This window comes from Microtus ochrogaster, chromosome 6 (genome assembly GCF_000317375.1).
Source record: "Microtus ochrogaster isolate Prairie Vole_2 chromosome 6, MicOch1.0, whole genome shotgun sequence".
NCBI classification, from domain to species: domain Eukaryota; kingdom Metazoa; phylum Chordata; class Mammalia; order Rodentia; family Cricetidae; genus Microtus; species Microtus ochrogaster.
The window spans coordinates 22614627-22628086 of NC_022013.1; the positions used below are offsets into that span (position 1 = coordinate 22614627).

At 53.9% G+C, this 13460-nt stretch overlaps 1 protein-coding gene and 1 long non-coding RNA gene across 2 annotated transcripts in view; one reads left to right on the forward strand and one right to left on the reverse strand.

Moving 5' to 3' along the window:
- The window catches only part of Cdk18 (cyclin dependent kinase 18), a 27506-nt gene extending 16025 nt beyond the window's left edge, over nt 1-11481 (reverse strand). Inside the window, exon 1 of the mRNA XM_005348337.3 lies at nt 11245-11481. The gene's annotated coding sequence lies outside the window, so the exon portion shown is untranslated. The remainder of the gene's footprint in view (nt 1-11244) is intronic.
- The window catches only part of LOC113456203, a 52679-nt gene continuing 50575 nt past the window's right edge, over nt 11357-13460 (forward strand). The window contains exon 1 of the long non-coding RNA XR_003377059.1: nt 11357-11427. This is a non-coding gene — a long non-coding RNA (uncharacterized LOC113456203). The remainder of the gene's footprint in view (nt 11428-13460) is intronic.

The following is a 13460-nucleotide window of genomic DNA, read 5'->3' on the forward strand; positions in this document are numbered from 1 at the left end:
GTCAGCAGGGACTGGGGGGAGCAGGTCAGCAAGGACTGGGGGGAGCAGGTTAGCAGGGGCGGGGGTGGGGCAGGTGCAAAGGTCCTGAGGCAGACCTGAGCACTAGCCTTTTGAGCAGTCCTATGCAGTCCAGGGAATGCAGAGCAGCTGCTGTGTTGGGAATCTAGGTGTACCGGAGGGTGCGAACAGAGGAGTGGCAAGATCCCATCCGTGTTTGAATGGACTCCCTCCAGATGCTATGCTAATAACAGACCGTACGTAGGCAAGCAGCCCTGTCAGGCAGCTCCAGTAGAGACCCAAGTGAGAGACAAAGGACTGGGCCCCTCATGGCAGCCGTGGAGGAGGGAAGCAGTGGCTGGAGGGTAGGTTTTATGTGGGGTGAGAAAGCAGTCAAGGACATGAGGCTGAGCAGTCAGGGCGCTGAGCAGTCGGTGGTGGGGCAGGGAGAGACTGGGAAGGTAGGTTTGTGTGGAAAGATCAGGAGTTGGATGGAGCGGTAAGGTTTTGGTATCAGATGACCTCGGGTAGCATCAGCACAGCCCACTGTGGCTCTGGCTCTCCGTGCAACTGCAACCTAACCACACAGCCCCGTCCACTGTCTCCCCAGTGGCCCAGATGCCAGCAGGGAAGAGAACAGGCACTGGGGCCAAGCAGTTCTGTACCCTGGAAGAGTGGATGCTGAAATCCCCCTCTCAGACAGCTCTGCAGGTCACACATGGCAGGGCCAGTGCAAAGCAAGGGAGTGGTCCTAACGCTCCTCTTAGGAGGCAGCAAGCACCACAGAGTTGCTCAGGCCAGCTACAGGGGCCCATGGTCCAGATGGAGGGTACACTTAACCTGCTGTCCCCTAGCCCAGGGCAACCTCAGGTATCTCCTATCCCTGTGCTGAGCTTGGGACCCTGGCCAGGAGAACATGGAGGCTGAGGAGGTTGGCAGAACAGACAGGCACTAGGAAGAAGCTCAGGGTAGGGATGAGCATGACTTCTTAACTTCAGAGGCCAGCCCTGAGCTCAGTGAACTCCTTCCATGCTCTCTGGAGCCTCCCACCTAGACAGGACTGCCGATACCCAGCCTGCACCAAGCTCTGTCAGGATCTGGGCCCTCCTGACTGGCCTCCTGTCTCACCAGCCCTGCTCCATGGGCTCTGCCTCCAGCGAGCTTTGCACATGTACTCTGGGTCTCTTGAGGGTCTTCAGTTTTGTCAACCCCAACCCAGGGCAGCTGGGTGCCCTGCTTCCAATGGGGCCTGACTTACTACTTGTCCCACACCAAGGCACGGTGGTTCTTGTGCTTTGCTGGCACGGGACAGTAGGCACGCGTGGACACCTGCTCTGTTTGGGGAATTGGGGGTGAGGCTTTGCTGGCACCAGACAGTAGGCACGCATGGACACCTACTCTGTTTGGGGCACCACTCACTGGGAGGGTGAGGCTTTGTTCTGGAGTCAGTTTCTGGGCCTACGGCCAGAGGCTGAAAGATATAACGAGGGGCTACCCCCTTCCTAAAGCCCAAGAGGGTCTGACCCTCATTCCCAAAGACAGACCAACAACTGGGGACTTCCTGACACCCTCTGCTCCCCTGCCCTGTCCTTATCTCAGGCACCCAGCCACTGGGTGCCTTGGGGAAATTTCAAAGAACCAGAGGCAACAGCTGACCAAGTTTGCAGATGTCATAAGCAGGGACTCAAAGGCATTCACCTGCAGGGAAAGCTGTACTTGAGGGAGCTGGCGGATCCCATCATCCTCCTCCAGCCACCAGGCCCTGCGAGATGATGAGGCACAGGGAAGCTGGTTGCCCCTGCTGCCTGGGGCAAGAGCAGCAGCCGGAACTTGCTTCACTGACACCCTGTCCCAGCTGGATGAGAAAAGCCGTGGGTCTGGATCCTTCAGGGTGGCCAGAGCTGAGGAGGACAGACAGGCCTGCGGTCACTGTGCCAAGGAACAGATGCTGTGGACAGTGACTGAACTCAAAGAACATTCCTACAGATTCTGGAATGCAGGAAACAGGAGAAGGCCTTCTGGAATCAAGCTGGGCAAAGCCTAGAGGAAGCCGGCTCTGGAGGCTAAGTGTTGGGCTCTGGGCCCTGCAGTGTCTTTCGTCTGGCTTTGGTGCTGGGATGTAGCTCAGTGATCAAATGTGGGCAGTGTCTCATTCTGACCAGAAGGATCCTATGGTGAGAGCCACATGCCATGAGCCCTAATCGCCAAAGTTCTCCATCTGTGTCTAAGAACGTACACATACTGGCAGTGCAAGCCAGAAGGTACCCTGTGTCTTACTTAGTCTTGCCTCCTGATCCTACTATGATGGGCACCTATGCTCCACCTTGGCACGCTTCCAACATGATGCCCTGACATGCTAGACATCCCTCAAGTGTGCAGAGCCTTCACAGGAAGCACAAACTCCAGGGTCTGGCACACAGGACTCTGGTGCCTGGATTTCTTGTCTCCTCCCCCTCTTTTTCTTTTGGTGCTGTTTTAGAGACAGGGTCTCTCTATTGCAGTCCTGGAGCCCACTATGTAGACCAGGCTGGCATTGAACTCACAGAGGTCCTCCTTCCTCTGTGTCCCATGTACGAGATCAAAGGTGTGCGCCACCACATCCAGCCCTCTTCTCTTCTCAACAGCTCCCAACCCTTCCAAGGGTTGACGGTCCTTGCCACACTCAAACCCCACTGCTCTGCATACACCCTTCTGGAATGCTCTTCCTCATTCCCGACCTCCTGAGGAAGCTATATATGAGCACACCTCCTTCCTCCAGGGGAAACGAGAGGCTTTCTCTTGCTGTCACCCGAGCAGCCTGCATATACTCAGAACCACACCTGATGCTGGTCAGGACAGGTATGGGGCCTTCCTCACTCAGTGTTTCCATTATACACAGCAGTGCCTGGACTCAGCAGCTCCTCAGAAGGAATAAACAAGGGAGTGAGAAGCCCACTGAGCTCCAAGTCACAGTGCTTAAAATGCCTTTCTTCCTAGATACACACAAACACTAGACTCCTCAAGGACAAAGATGGTACCTTGGTCAAATGTGAGCTCCAGGACCCACTGCTACATGCAGTCAGGGACTGCTGTCCTTCCTACTACCTCTTTCGGGCAGCCAGAGACCTGTTTCTAGGCTTATCATCCCCTTGGTAGGGTCACAGGAGGGCTAGCCTGGCCTGCTCTCTCCTTGGGTACCCTAGAATAAGCTGTACAGCTCCCCAACACTGGACACTCTTCCTGGGCTCTCTGCGGCTAGAAAGGGAACTGGATTGCAGTGGCAGGTGGACCAGGGACCAGAGGAGAGCGAGCTACTGACCCTCCAGACCCACGTCAACTGTGACCTCTCTCCCCAGTGATATCTCCTCCAGCCTGGGACTTTGGGGTCCCTACCATATCATTCTGGCACACCTGGCAGACAGAGCACCTGACTCGGCCCAGGAGCTGTCTGATCCTTCACTTCCCTTGCTTGTCTGTGCACAGACAAGGGCCGGGTCTAACTCACCACTCCCTCACGATCATGGTCTGCCCAGAGTCATCCGTGAACACGCAAAGGCTGGGCTCAAGGCTTGCATTATGCCCTAGCCCTCCTCGTCTGCATCTATGGCTGTGGGGATGGGAGGATGGGCAGAAGGGACAGCTTCCTGGCCAGTAGAAATTCTCACGGGAAGTCACACAGAGTCGGATCTGGAGGTGTTCCAATGAGGGCGGACAGTGAAAAGAACCAAATGCATCTGGCTGCTTCCAGGGCTGTGGGATGGGGCCTCGTCTTAGCCTCCCATCTCTTGCAGGCAGATTATACCAGAGACTCACAAGGCAAGTGCTCTGCTAGGCACAGCCCTGGCTCCAACCCCACTTCTAGCCTTCCATGTGGTCACCTCAGCCCTCCTGATGTCCCTCTTTACCCTCTGGCTTCTTGGAGCGCAGGGACCTCTGCACATACAGAATCTAATAGTTTTCTCTTTTGAAGGAGGAATGGTACTCAGTTAAGGTCTGCCTGTAATTTTCAAGGAGGTTCTAGGTTTCCTGGCAATGAGTTAGGACAAGCTGCCTTCTCTCCTCTGACAGCTCTGGGCCTGGTAGACAGAACAAACCATCTATAGGGGCTGACAGGGCCTTCCTCAATCTTTCTCTCGGCAAAACCACTCCCAAACTCAACTAAAGTGCCACTTCCCTGAGAAGCAGTCAGTACGTGACCACGCCACAGCCGGGAGCAGGGACAGGACAGGCCCAGCCTCCATCTCCCATCCCCTCTGCTCCCACTCAGAGCTCTCTTAGTCCTCTCCTGCTCCTCCTGGCCCTCCACCTTAAAGGGCCTCCCTCAGACGTCCCTCAAATCTGTGACCCCGCAATCCTGCTGCGAGGTGTATACCCAAGGGAAGGGAAAGCTGTCTGAGGAGCCACTTCCCTGCAGTGTTATCCTCAGCGCCCACGACATACGACAGTCAAGTGCCCAGGGCACGTGCGTGGATTTTAAAATCGGAAATGCTATTTAACCGTTAAGAAGGAAATCTTGCCAGTTAGGCCACGGGCGAGCCAAGTGGATAAGACAAGACATGGAGACACACAGAAAGCTGCTGTTATGGAAAAGGACAGCAGAATGGTGGGTCCTGGGGCTGGGGCAGAGAGACGGCAGGAGAAGAGGAGCCAGCGGGGCAGAGTCGGGGCAGGGCGCGTAAATCCTGCTGCTGCGCACAGGATGGAGACTAGAACTGGCTAGGAAAGACTCAGAGCATTCCCCCCGCTGAGTAACGGTTATACCCAGATTTAATCACTAGGCAACGGCTACATGCAACATCACATCACAACGCGTCCTCAAAACATGTGTAATTCTTATTAGACAATTCAAAATCAGTGTGTATTTTCTAATTATCTGAGGTTTTCCTTAAGCCCTAAAGGCACAGCTGTTTTCCCTCCTTCTACATCTGCAGACACTGCCACTGACACCTTCGGAACAAACAGCAGAAACACAGGACATCGAGTTCCGGCCCCTTTGGTTTTCCCTGGTAGCTCATGGTGTCTCATGTTTTTGTTTTGTTTTTCGAGACAAGGTTTTTTTTTGTTTTTTTGTTTTTTTGAGTTTTCGAGACAGGGTTTCCCCACAGCTTTTGGTTCCTGTCCTGGAACTAGCTCTTGTAGACCAGGCTGGCCTCGAACTCACAGAGATCCGCCTGCCTCTGCCTCCCGAGTGCTGGGATTAAAGGCGTGCGCCACCACCACCGCAGTGTCTCACGTTTTTGTCTCCGTGCCTAACTTTAGCGCAGAACTGCAGGGGCCTTTGAACGCTAGTGTCCCAGGGGACCTCGGAGTCCTAGAAGCCGGGAGTGAGTATATAAGGGAATTTCCTGGCGTCTTTAGCCATGGTCCTGTTTGTTTTCCACCCCAACCAGCCTGGTCCACACTAACCCCTAGGCACATTTTGATGGGTCACTCTCTTCTAATGCCCCCTGTTCCCATCAGAGTGCTTGGCCACTCCCACAACCACTGCCAGGCTCACTGACTGGCCCAGGCTCTCCTTGGGACTGTCCCAGGTGACCACCCTGACCTGGGTTCCCCCATGCCTCCTCTAGAGAGCCTCTGGGTGGCCCTGGCTGTTCCATGGTTCCCTAAATATCCCTGTCAGTGTCACTCACCAGCCAGGTCACAGGCCCCTCGAGGGCTCCCTTCCGCTTCCTGGGCTCACAAGCTCATGTTTAGCTCCAGGCCCTCTCTCCCATGCTTTGTGCTGCTTGGTCTCAATAACAGCTCAACTCCCGGGTCCCCTCCATTTCTTCCCCTCCCCCTGCTTCCCTCCCACCCTCATATCTAGTGAACACACTTCCTCACCTGTCCCTGAATGACAGTACACCCCAAGTTCCCTCTTTGGCCCTTTGCTCTTCCCCTCTACAGTAGATTTCCTGGGTGATCTCATCCTCTCCCGGGGTGGAAACCACAACCCCCGTGATGGTGACTCTCAGACCCACAGCTCCAGGCCCCCTCAACCCTGGGCCTCGGCATGCAAGGGCCAACTATCTACCAGGAACCTCTGGCCCAATGTTTCCCATGAGTCCAGTCTAAGAGGCATTTTCAAGTAAAAAGGGCAGCTGTGTACAACCCAGGGAAGCTGCGTGTCAGGGTACAGATGCGCCTAGCCACCTGCATATACAAACACCATTGCAGCAGGTGGAGAACGGGCAGTTGGTCCCCATGCCATGAGTGGTCGCCTGGGTGGTTTTCACTGCCCCTCAACTGTGCCTTCTACCATTCCCATACTGAACACTTACCCCTTACCTAGCAAGGAAACAGCCATACCTCTTTGTAAATAAAGAGTATTTTTAGCTTGAGATTCCAGAGCAATTTAGTGCAAGGCCCAGGGAATAGCATGATTACTTTGAGCGAGGGTCAGAAAGCTTTTCCGGTAAAAAGACAGCCAGCCAGTCTTCCCCGGTTCCTGGGTTCTGTTCCCTGCTGCGGTCATGCAATGCCACCCTTGTGAAGGATGATTGTGTCTTGCATTTTAGGAAAGTTTTAAGGACACTAAGATCTCAATTTTACAAATTTAAGTGCCATAAAACATTCTTTTGAGTTTTTCCCAACCACTCAAAAAAAAAAAAAAAAAAAGAAAAAAAAAAAACCTAAGAACATCTCTTAGGCCTGGAGCATGGCTATAATTCTAATACTCGTGAGTGAGAAATAGGAAGATTGTCACAAGTTGGAGGCCAGCCTGGTCTACAAGTCCCAGGCCAGCCAGGGCTATATAGCAAGACATTGTCTTGAAAAGTCAAATCAGGCCTACAGATAAAGTTCATTGGGCAAAGTTCTGGCATGCTTGAGGCCCTGGGATCAATCCTAGTACTACATAAACTATAGAAGTTGCATATGCCAAGAGAAATGAGGATTAGAATTTCAAGTTGCCCTCAGCTATATAGCGAGTTCCAGGCTAGCATGGGAACACATAAGACACTGGCTCAATAAACAAACAAACAAATAAAACTATTCTTATTTCATAGTAGGCGAGATCTGAAAAGGGCCCGTACCTTACAGCCCCTGCCTTTGAGTATCCAATATATACAATATTTGAATCCTGCATCTACTTCCTTGCTCATACTTTTCTCCTCCTACCTGACTGGAGGAGGAGGCTCCTGGAGCTTCCTTGCCTCTCTGAACCATGGCAAAGACTAGGAACCCAAACTCAGTGGAAAGAAGTTTCTGGGCTGTAGAATTTGGAGGGTCACAAGGCTAAGACCCTGCTGAGGTCTCACCAGCAAAAGATGGTGGCATAAGATGGGGCTTGACGGGGCATAGGAATCTGTGGCCTGTGTTTCTATGTCTCAAGCAAGCCAGTTTTCTGTCCAAGGTTCTTGAGAATGACAGAGCAGAGCTGAGACCAGAAGTGAGTTTGTGACATGGAGCTCAATGTCCTTTCTGCTCCCCACAGCTACTGGGTACCACTGTCAAGGAAGCCAACAGCACACTCTGCCTGCCTGGCTTGGTGATGAAGCCGCATTAGAGAATCAGCTCAGAAAATGCCACCCAGCTCAAATGCAACAGTTCAATCAGGGGAAGGCTCTGTGACCTCCTGGCTGGCCGTAGCTAGTCTGGAGACCCTGCCCTCCAGCCACACACCTGCCTCCTGGCAATGAATCCCACCAGCACATGGAAAGGACAGCTATGTCCCCTAGGTCTGTCCACACTGCAAGAGTTTCCTTGGCTGGATGGCTGTCACCAGAGGAAAGTAAGGCTTGGTTCCTGAAGGGACTCCCCAGACACAAGAGGGAGCTATATAACGTGTGTAGGCAGAAATCAGCAGCGCTCTCAGGATTTCCTTTAGAGGAGATTCAGGTGCAGGGCCAGAAACCCCGTTCACCACCACCCCTCAATAATGACGACGGGAAAGGCACCAGGCTGAGGCCCAGGGAAGACATGACGTCACTGCAATCCTCATAGCCACAGGAACCACTGCAAAGCCGGGAGGCTGAGGCTAGCGGGGAGCAGATTGCTCGCCCAAAGTCATTGAGTGTAGGGGCGGATTTTATACTAAGCATCAGCCTGCGCCAGCGGCCAGCAGGAGACACACACATGTAAATGATGAGCGAACAAGTCAACCCGCATCTTCTGGGCCATTCTTTCTGCTTCACCTGTTTCCAGGGAATACCAGCTAATGGCGGCGAGAGGGAGGACATGAGTTCAAATCTCTGGGATCTATGGAAAAGCCAGACACAGTGGAGTAGGCTTAAAATCCCATCATCAGGCAGCAGAAACAGGCGAATATAAGGACAGGTGGCGGGCCAGTCAGCCTGACCAGAGGGTGAGCTCCAGGCTCAGCAAGAGACTCTGATTTAAAAAAAAAAAAAAAAAGGGTGGTGGTGCAGACACCTGACATCAGTCTCTGGTCTACACACAGTGGGCTTTTTTGTTTTTTGTTAAAGAAGGGTCAGCTTAGCATGGTGCCATATGCCTTTAGTTCCACCATTTGAGTGGCAAAGGCAGGCTGGGTGGCAAAGGCAGGCCGATCTCTGTGAGTTCAAATCCAGCCTGGTTGACATAGTGAGTCTGAGGACAGCCAGGGGTTTGTAGAAAGACCCCTCCTCAAAAGGGGAATTCAGTATATCCAAGGTGTACATACGCAGGAAGAGAGTATGTATCACCATGGTCCCTTCCAAAGTTTGGGACAATGTCTTCCACGGCAGAGTGTCCTGACTTACCAGGGTCCTGCTTGCTGTCGGGCAACTGTGTGACCCTGACCTGCCTCCCAAACCCACCTCCTCAGCTGACAGGGCCTTGGGAGCATTGGGGGCAGATACTTCCTGCAGGCAGTAGGTTAGGCAGAAAAGCACACACTTTCTCCCTCCTTCTCCCTCCTGCTGTGCCACAGGCTAGCTCAGGCCTGACCACCAGCCCTATAGTGATTCTGGGCCTCTGGCCACCTGGGAGCTGCAGTGTGTGTGTGTGTATGCGCGCACGTGCTCATGTGCACTCATAAGCACATGCCGCTGTAGGAACCAGGGCTAACCTTGGCGTGTTCCTACCCTCTGAGACGGGGGAAATGCCTACTCAGCAGCCAGTACCCAGAGAGCGAAGGTGAAGGGTCCAGGGAAGGAGAGAGAAAGGGTTATTGGGGGACACAAAGCCCAGGGAGAGAAACGTGACTGATTCTCAGAGGAGTGAAGTTAAGCAGGTAGGTCTGGAACCCAGCCAGCCAGGCCCTCGTGGACAGCGGAGCAGAGCAGGGACCTGCTAAAAGGCTGAAGTCCCGCAGCTCCATGGCTACCTGACTGACAGGGCCTAGCCAAGAGCGCTGGCCCTTCCTGGCATGCTTCCATTCCTCTCCCCCCCTCTCTTATAGAGAACCCTCCTCTCCAACCTAAAGGGACAAACCTTCAGTCCAGACTCAGCCCCAGGGCATCGCCGAGAGACTGACTTTCCCAATTCTTACCACAGGGGCTTCCATGTGTTATCTTACACCACTCACATAATAGCCTCCTTATCAGAAGCCCCTCTTCACACAGGACACTGAGGAAGTTCAGGCTGGGAGGCACGGGGCCCAAAAATGGCTTAGGTGTGGCCATCCTTCTTCCCCTCCAGGTCCCAAACTCAGGAAAGGAGGAATCAGAGGAGGAGGAGGGATGAAGGGGAGGCTAGACCCAGAAGACACACATCAGGCAGGCTCTGGGAGCAGGATGGAGTAACTAGCAGAGAACACACAGTCTGTAGGGAAACACAGCCCCATTCCTTCTAGATCCTAGGGCAGGGAGCCCCTCTGTGCACAATCCCAGACTAGGAACTGATTTGCTTCTCAGATCTTGTCCCTCTAGTAAAGCTTGGTTCTGCCTGGCACAGGACAGGGGAGCCCGATCACTGAGAGAACTACCCCAATCACCCTTTCTGAGGATTCCAGCACAGGGTGGGTCCTGCCCAGGTGGAGCAGGGTTGAGAGCAGGCTTGGGATCAGCTAGAAGGAGACAGATCACACCTCTACATCCCCTTGGGAGCATTCATCCCCCAGGGTCTGTTCCCTGGCTAGTGAAATGGTGATAACAGCAATCATGAAATATCATGAGATTATTGTGACACCTTGCTTGGCACACAGCAGGGACTGGAGGGAGACAGGAGCTTGGCTGGGGCAAAGGAAACCTCTCTCTGGGTCTTTTACCGTGCACACCAAGCCCACAACCGCAGTTGCCTGTTAGCCACATCCCAGATGATATCCCAGGCCCAAAGCATGATAAAAGCATGAGCTGTCCAGGATACAAGGATTTGGCTCTCCCAGCACCCTCACCCCCACCTCACTGTGTGCTACGTGTCTATGCTGAATCTCACATCTAATGTGGTGGGGGCCGGCTGGTAGTGAACCACAGGGCCCAGGCCACAGACTGCAGCAGGGTAGGATGGGGAAGCTTGTTGTGGGCTGAGCTGGGATGGAAAAGTCAAAAGGTTCTGCGGACAGCCTTTATCCTACAATTCTACCCACCCCTGCTCCTGTGAAAGGCTTCGGGAGAAATAAATGAGGCCACTGGGGCCTAGAGGGGCGCTGACCCCTCAGTACAGAAAAAAACAAAAAACAAACCACAAGGCATTCAGAAGCCAGTGGCCAGTCCCCCAACAGGGTGGAACAGGGCCTCTGAGTCACCCCATTTTCAGAGTCCGGTTTGCGTCCTCCAAACACAGCAAGCTACGACTTCTGAACCCAAAACATCCACCCACCTTTTCCACACTCTATCATCCCTGTCCCTAGCTCATGAAGAGGGAGGGTCACTGCCTCTCTGGACTTCCCCAAGAGAGAAGAGACGCGTTCTCTAGCGACCTTATTCACCACGGAGCCAATGCTGGAAGCTGCGTGCTTCACCTGTCCTCGGTTTGCCCCAGGTCTCTGGCCTACCACCCACGGCCTCTGGGGCTGGAAAGTTCACTAAAGCCCAGAAAGCCCTTCAACAAGGCATTCCGGCCCTACACTCCAGGGCCCTGTCGTTAGCCGGGATTCCTGACCCTTGTCCTTTCCATAAGGAACGCACTTAGCGTCCGGCTTGTGCCTGGGTGGGAACTTTTGCTTTTGTAGGCTTCCGACAGAGCTCGGGGTCAAAGTGAGTCCCTGATCAAGAGTCCCCGCCGGGCACACATTCTGCCTCAGCACCTGGAACTTGGGAGTGGCTTTCCCAGGGCATCCTTCACCCCCCCAAAACACAAGCGCGCCCAGTTATCGCCAATCGCCCACAACAGCTAGGGAATTTTGCTCGAATCGCTCTCTCCAGCGCAAAGGCAGACGGCCCCTTTAAGGGCTGCCCAGCTTACCTTTGCTCAGCTTGCCCGGCGCGGTGCCCCTCTCTAGCCGCCGCGGTCTCAGCGCGTGTCCGGGTCGCGGAGAGCCGGCTCGCGCCCGCCGCGGCCGCACTGCCAAGGCTGGGTGACCTGCCCCGCGCCCCACGCCCTGCCGGGGTCCCTACTCAGGACCCTGACTCTCCTGGCTCTCGAAAGGTGAGTGGTATCCCCCCCCCCCAAAAAAAAGCTGCAACCTGAGCTGCGGGAGGAGGGAGAAGGGAGGGGTGCAGGAAGGTGGGGAAGAAGAGGAGGAGGAGGAGGAGGAAGGCAAAAGCCCGGCCCCAGCCAGAGTTTTTCACGTGTACAAGTTGACTCCGCCCTTGTCCGGACCGGCCCTGCCCACAGCCGCTGCCAATCCCCTGCTCTCGCTCTGTCCTTGTTGCCACCCCTTTCTCCCACTCTGAAAACTAGGGCCGGTGCGTCTTCCTGTTCCCCTCACAAGCTGGCCCTGGGTACATGGTGAGGTCCTCTGGTTTGGACCACAAGGGGACAGGTCTCTAAATGCCCCTACCCAACCTGCTGTGTGCCAACTTGCCCCCTCCCGCCCAGTGCCTATCACCTAAGACTAATATTCAAGCACAGGGCATAGGGCATGGGCCATTCTCCTGTCTCCGAATCCCCCCTCCCTGCCCCCAGCTCTGCCTCTCCATGTCATGGAGGAAGAGTTCCTTCCCCCACTGCATTCCACTTCCACTGTGAAGAGGAACTGTCTTTTTTGGCCAACTGAGTCATCTAAGAAGCTCTGCAGATAGCCAGTGCTAATTCAGTTCTCATTTTACACAAGGGGAAACTGAGTCCCAGAAAGGAGACTGAAGGGGCCCAAAGTCCTGCAAGGTATTCACAGGGGATCAAGTTGAGAACCAGGTCAATTATCATCCTACCTGCACCATCTAACTTCAGGGGTCAAAAGAACAAATGCCCCCTGGGGGGTACTGGAGAGATGGTTCAACGGTTAAGGGCACTGACTGCTCTTGCAGTTCCCATTACCTATATGACAACTCATAACTGTCTGTGACTCCTGTTCTAGGGGATCTGGCCCCTTCTTCTGGTCTCCATGGCACCGAGAACATATGTGGTACACACGCATAGATGTAGGTAAAACACATATACACATAAGCTAAAAATGAATATCTTTTTTTTTAAAGCACACAACATCAAAAAGCTGGAACAGCTTGAAGGACAGTGCTCTCAGGCAGGGCCCTCTAGTCTTCCTTCCTGTGCTCTGAGGGGTCCTCCGACACAGGCCTATGCCCTAGAAGACAAGACTTCTACAACCTGGGTGCTCTTGAGAAGGGCGCTTTGAATCCAACTCTTGGCTTAGGAGGGTGTGGTGTTGGGAGTAGGGCAGTCTTCTGAAAGACATGGGCCTGAGGTCACAACCACAGCTGGAGACAGGAGAAAAAAGACACAGGGCCTAAGCATGAGAGTGACCTCGGGGGGCTGACATCCCACAAAGGGCCTCCCAACTCTAGGCTACCTGTTTTCTCTACCAGGGCATAGAGATTTCTCTAGGCACGAGTGCTTTATAAAACTCTGTCTGCCACAAGCTGAAGGCTTCAGAGTGCTGCTGCAGCCAGAGCCTCTGGGTTGGGGGCAGAAGATACAGCCTGTCCTGCTGTATGACTAAGTAAGAGGAAAGGGAATGAGGTGTAGTGGCCCAGGCCTGTAAACCCAGCAGGCAGGAAGAAAACACAGGTCAGCCTGGTCTCCAGAGTGAGTTCCAGGCCAGTCAAGGCTGCCCAGTGAGGCCCAGTCTCAAGAAGACGAAGAGGAGGAAGTTGAGGAGGAGGAGGAAGAGGAGGAAGAGGAAGAAGAGGAGGTGAACAGTAACAGCAGGGAGTAGGGAGGCAATGCCAAGTTCAGGCAGGGCTGGAGGGCTGGACTATGGCTAAGTATCTAGGGGATTAGAGATGATGAGACCAAAGGGTAGAGATTCAGAGAGCCAGGGGGTAAGATCAAAAGGTCTCAACAAGCAGTTTCTGAGGATCTTCTGCATGTCAAACAGTAGTCAGGCCCCTGAGCGCAGAGGATATATAAAACCCAGACCCTAGCTTCCCCCAGGAGCGCGTGGGGAAGGGAAGCAAACTGGTGCTCAAGTCTGTTTTCTGTTGCTGTATCAAATGACTGAGATAGCCATCTTATAAAGGGAACATGGGAGGGAGGAAGGGAGAGAGAGAGAGAGAGAGAGA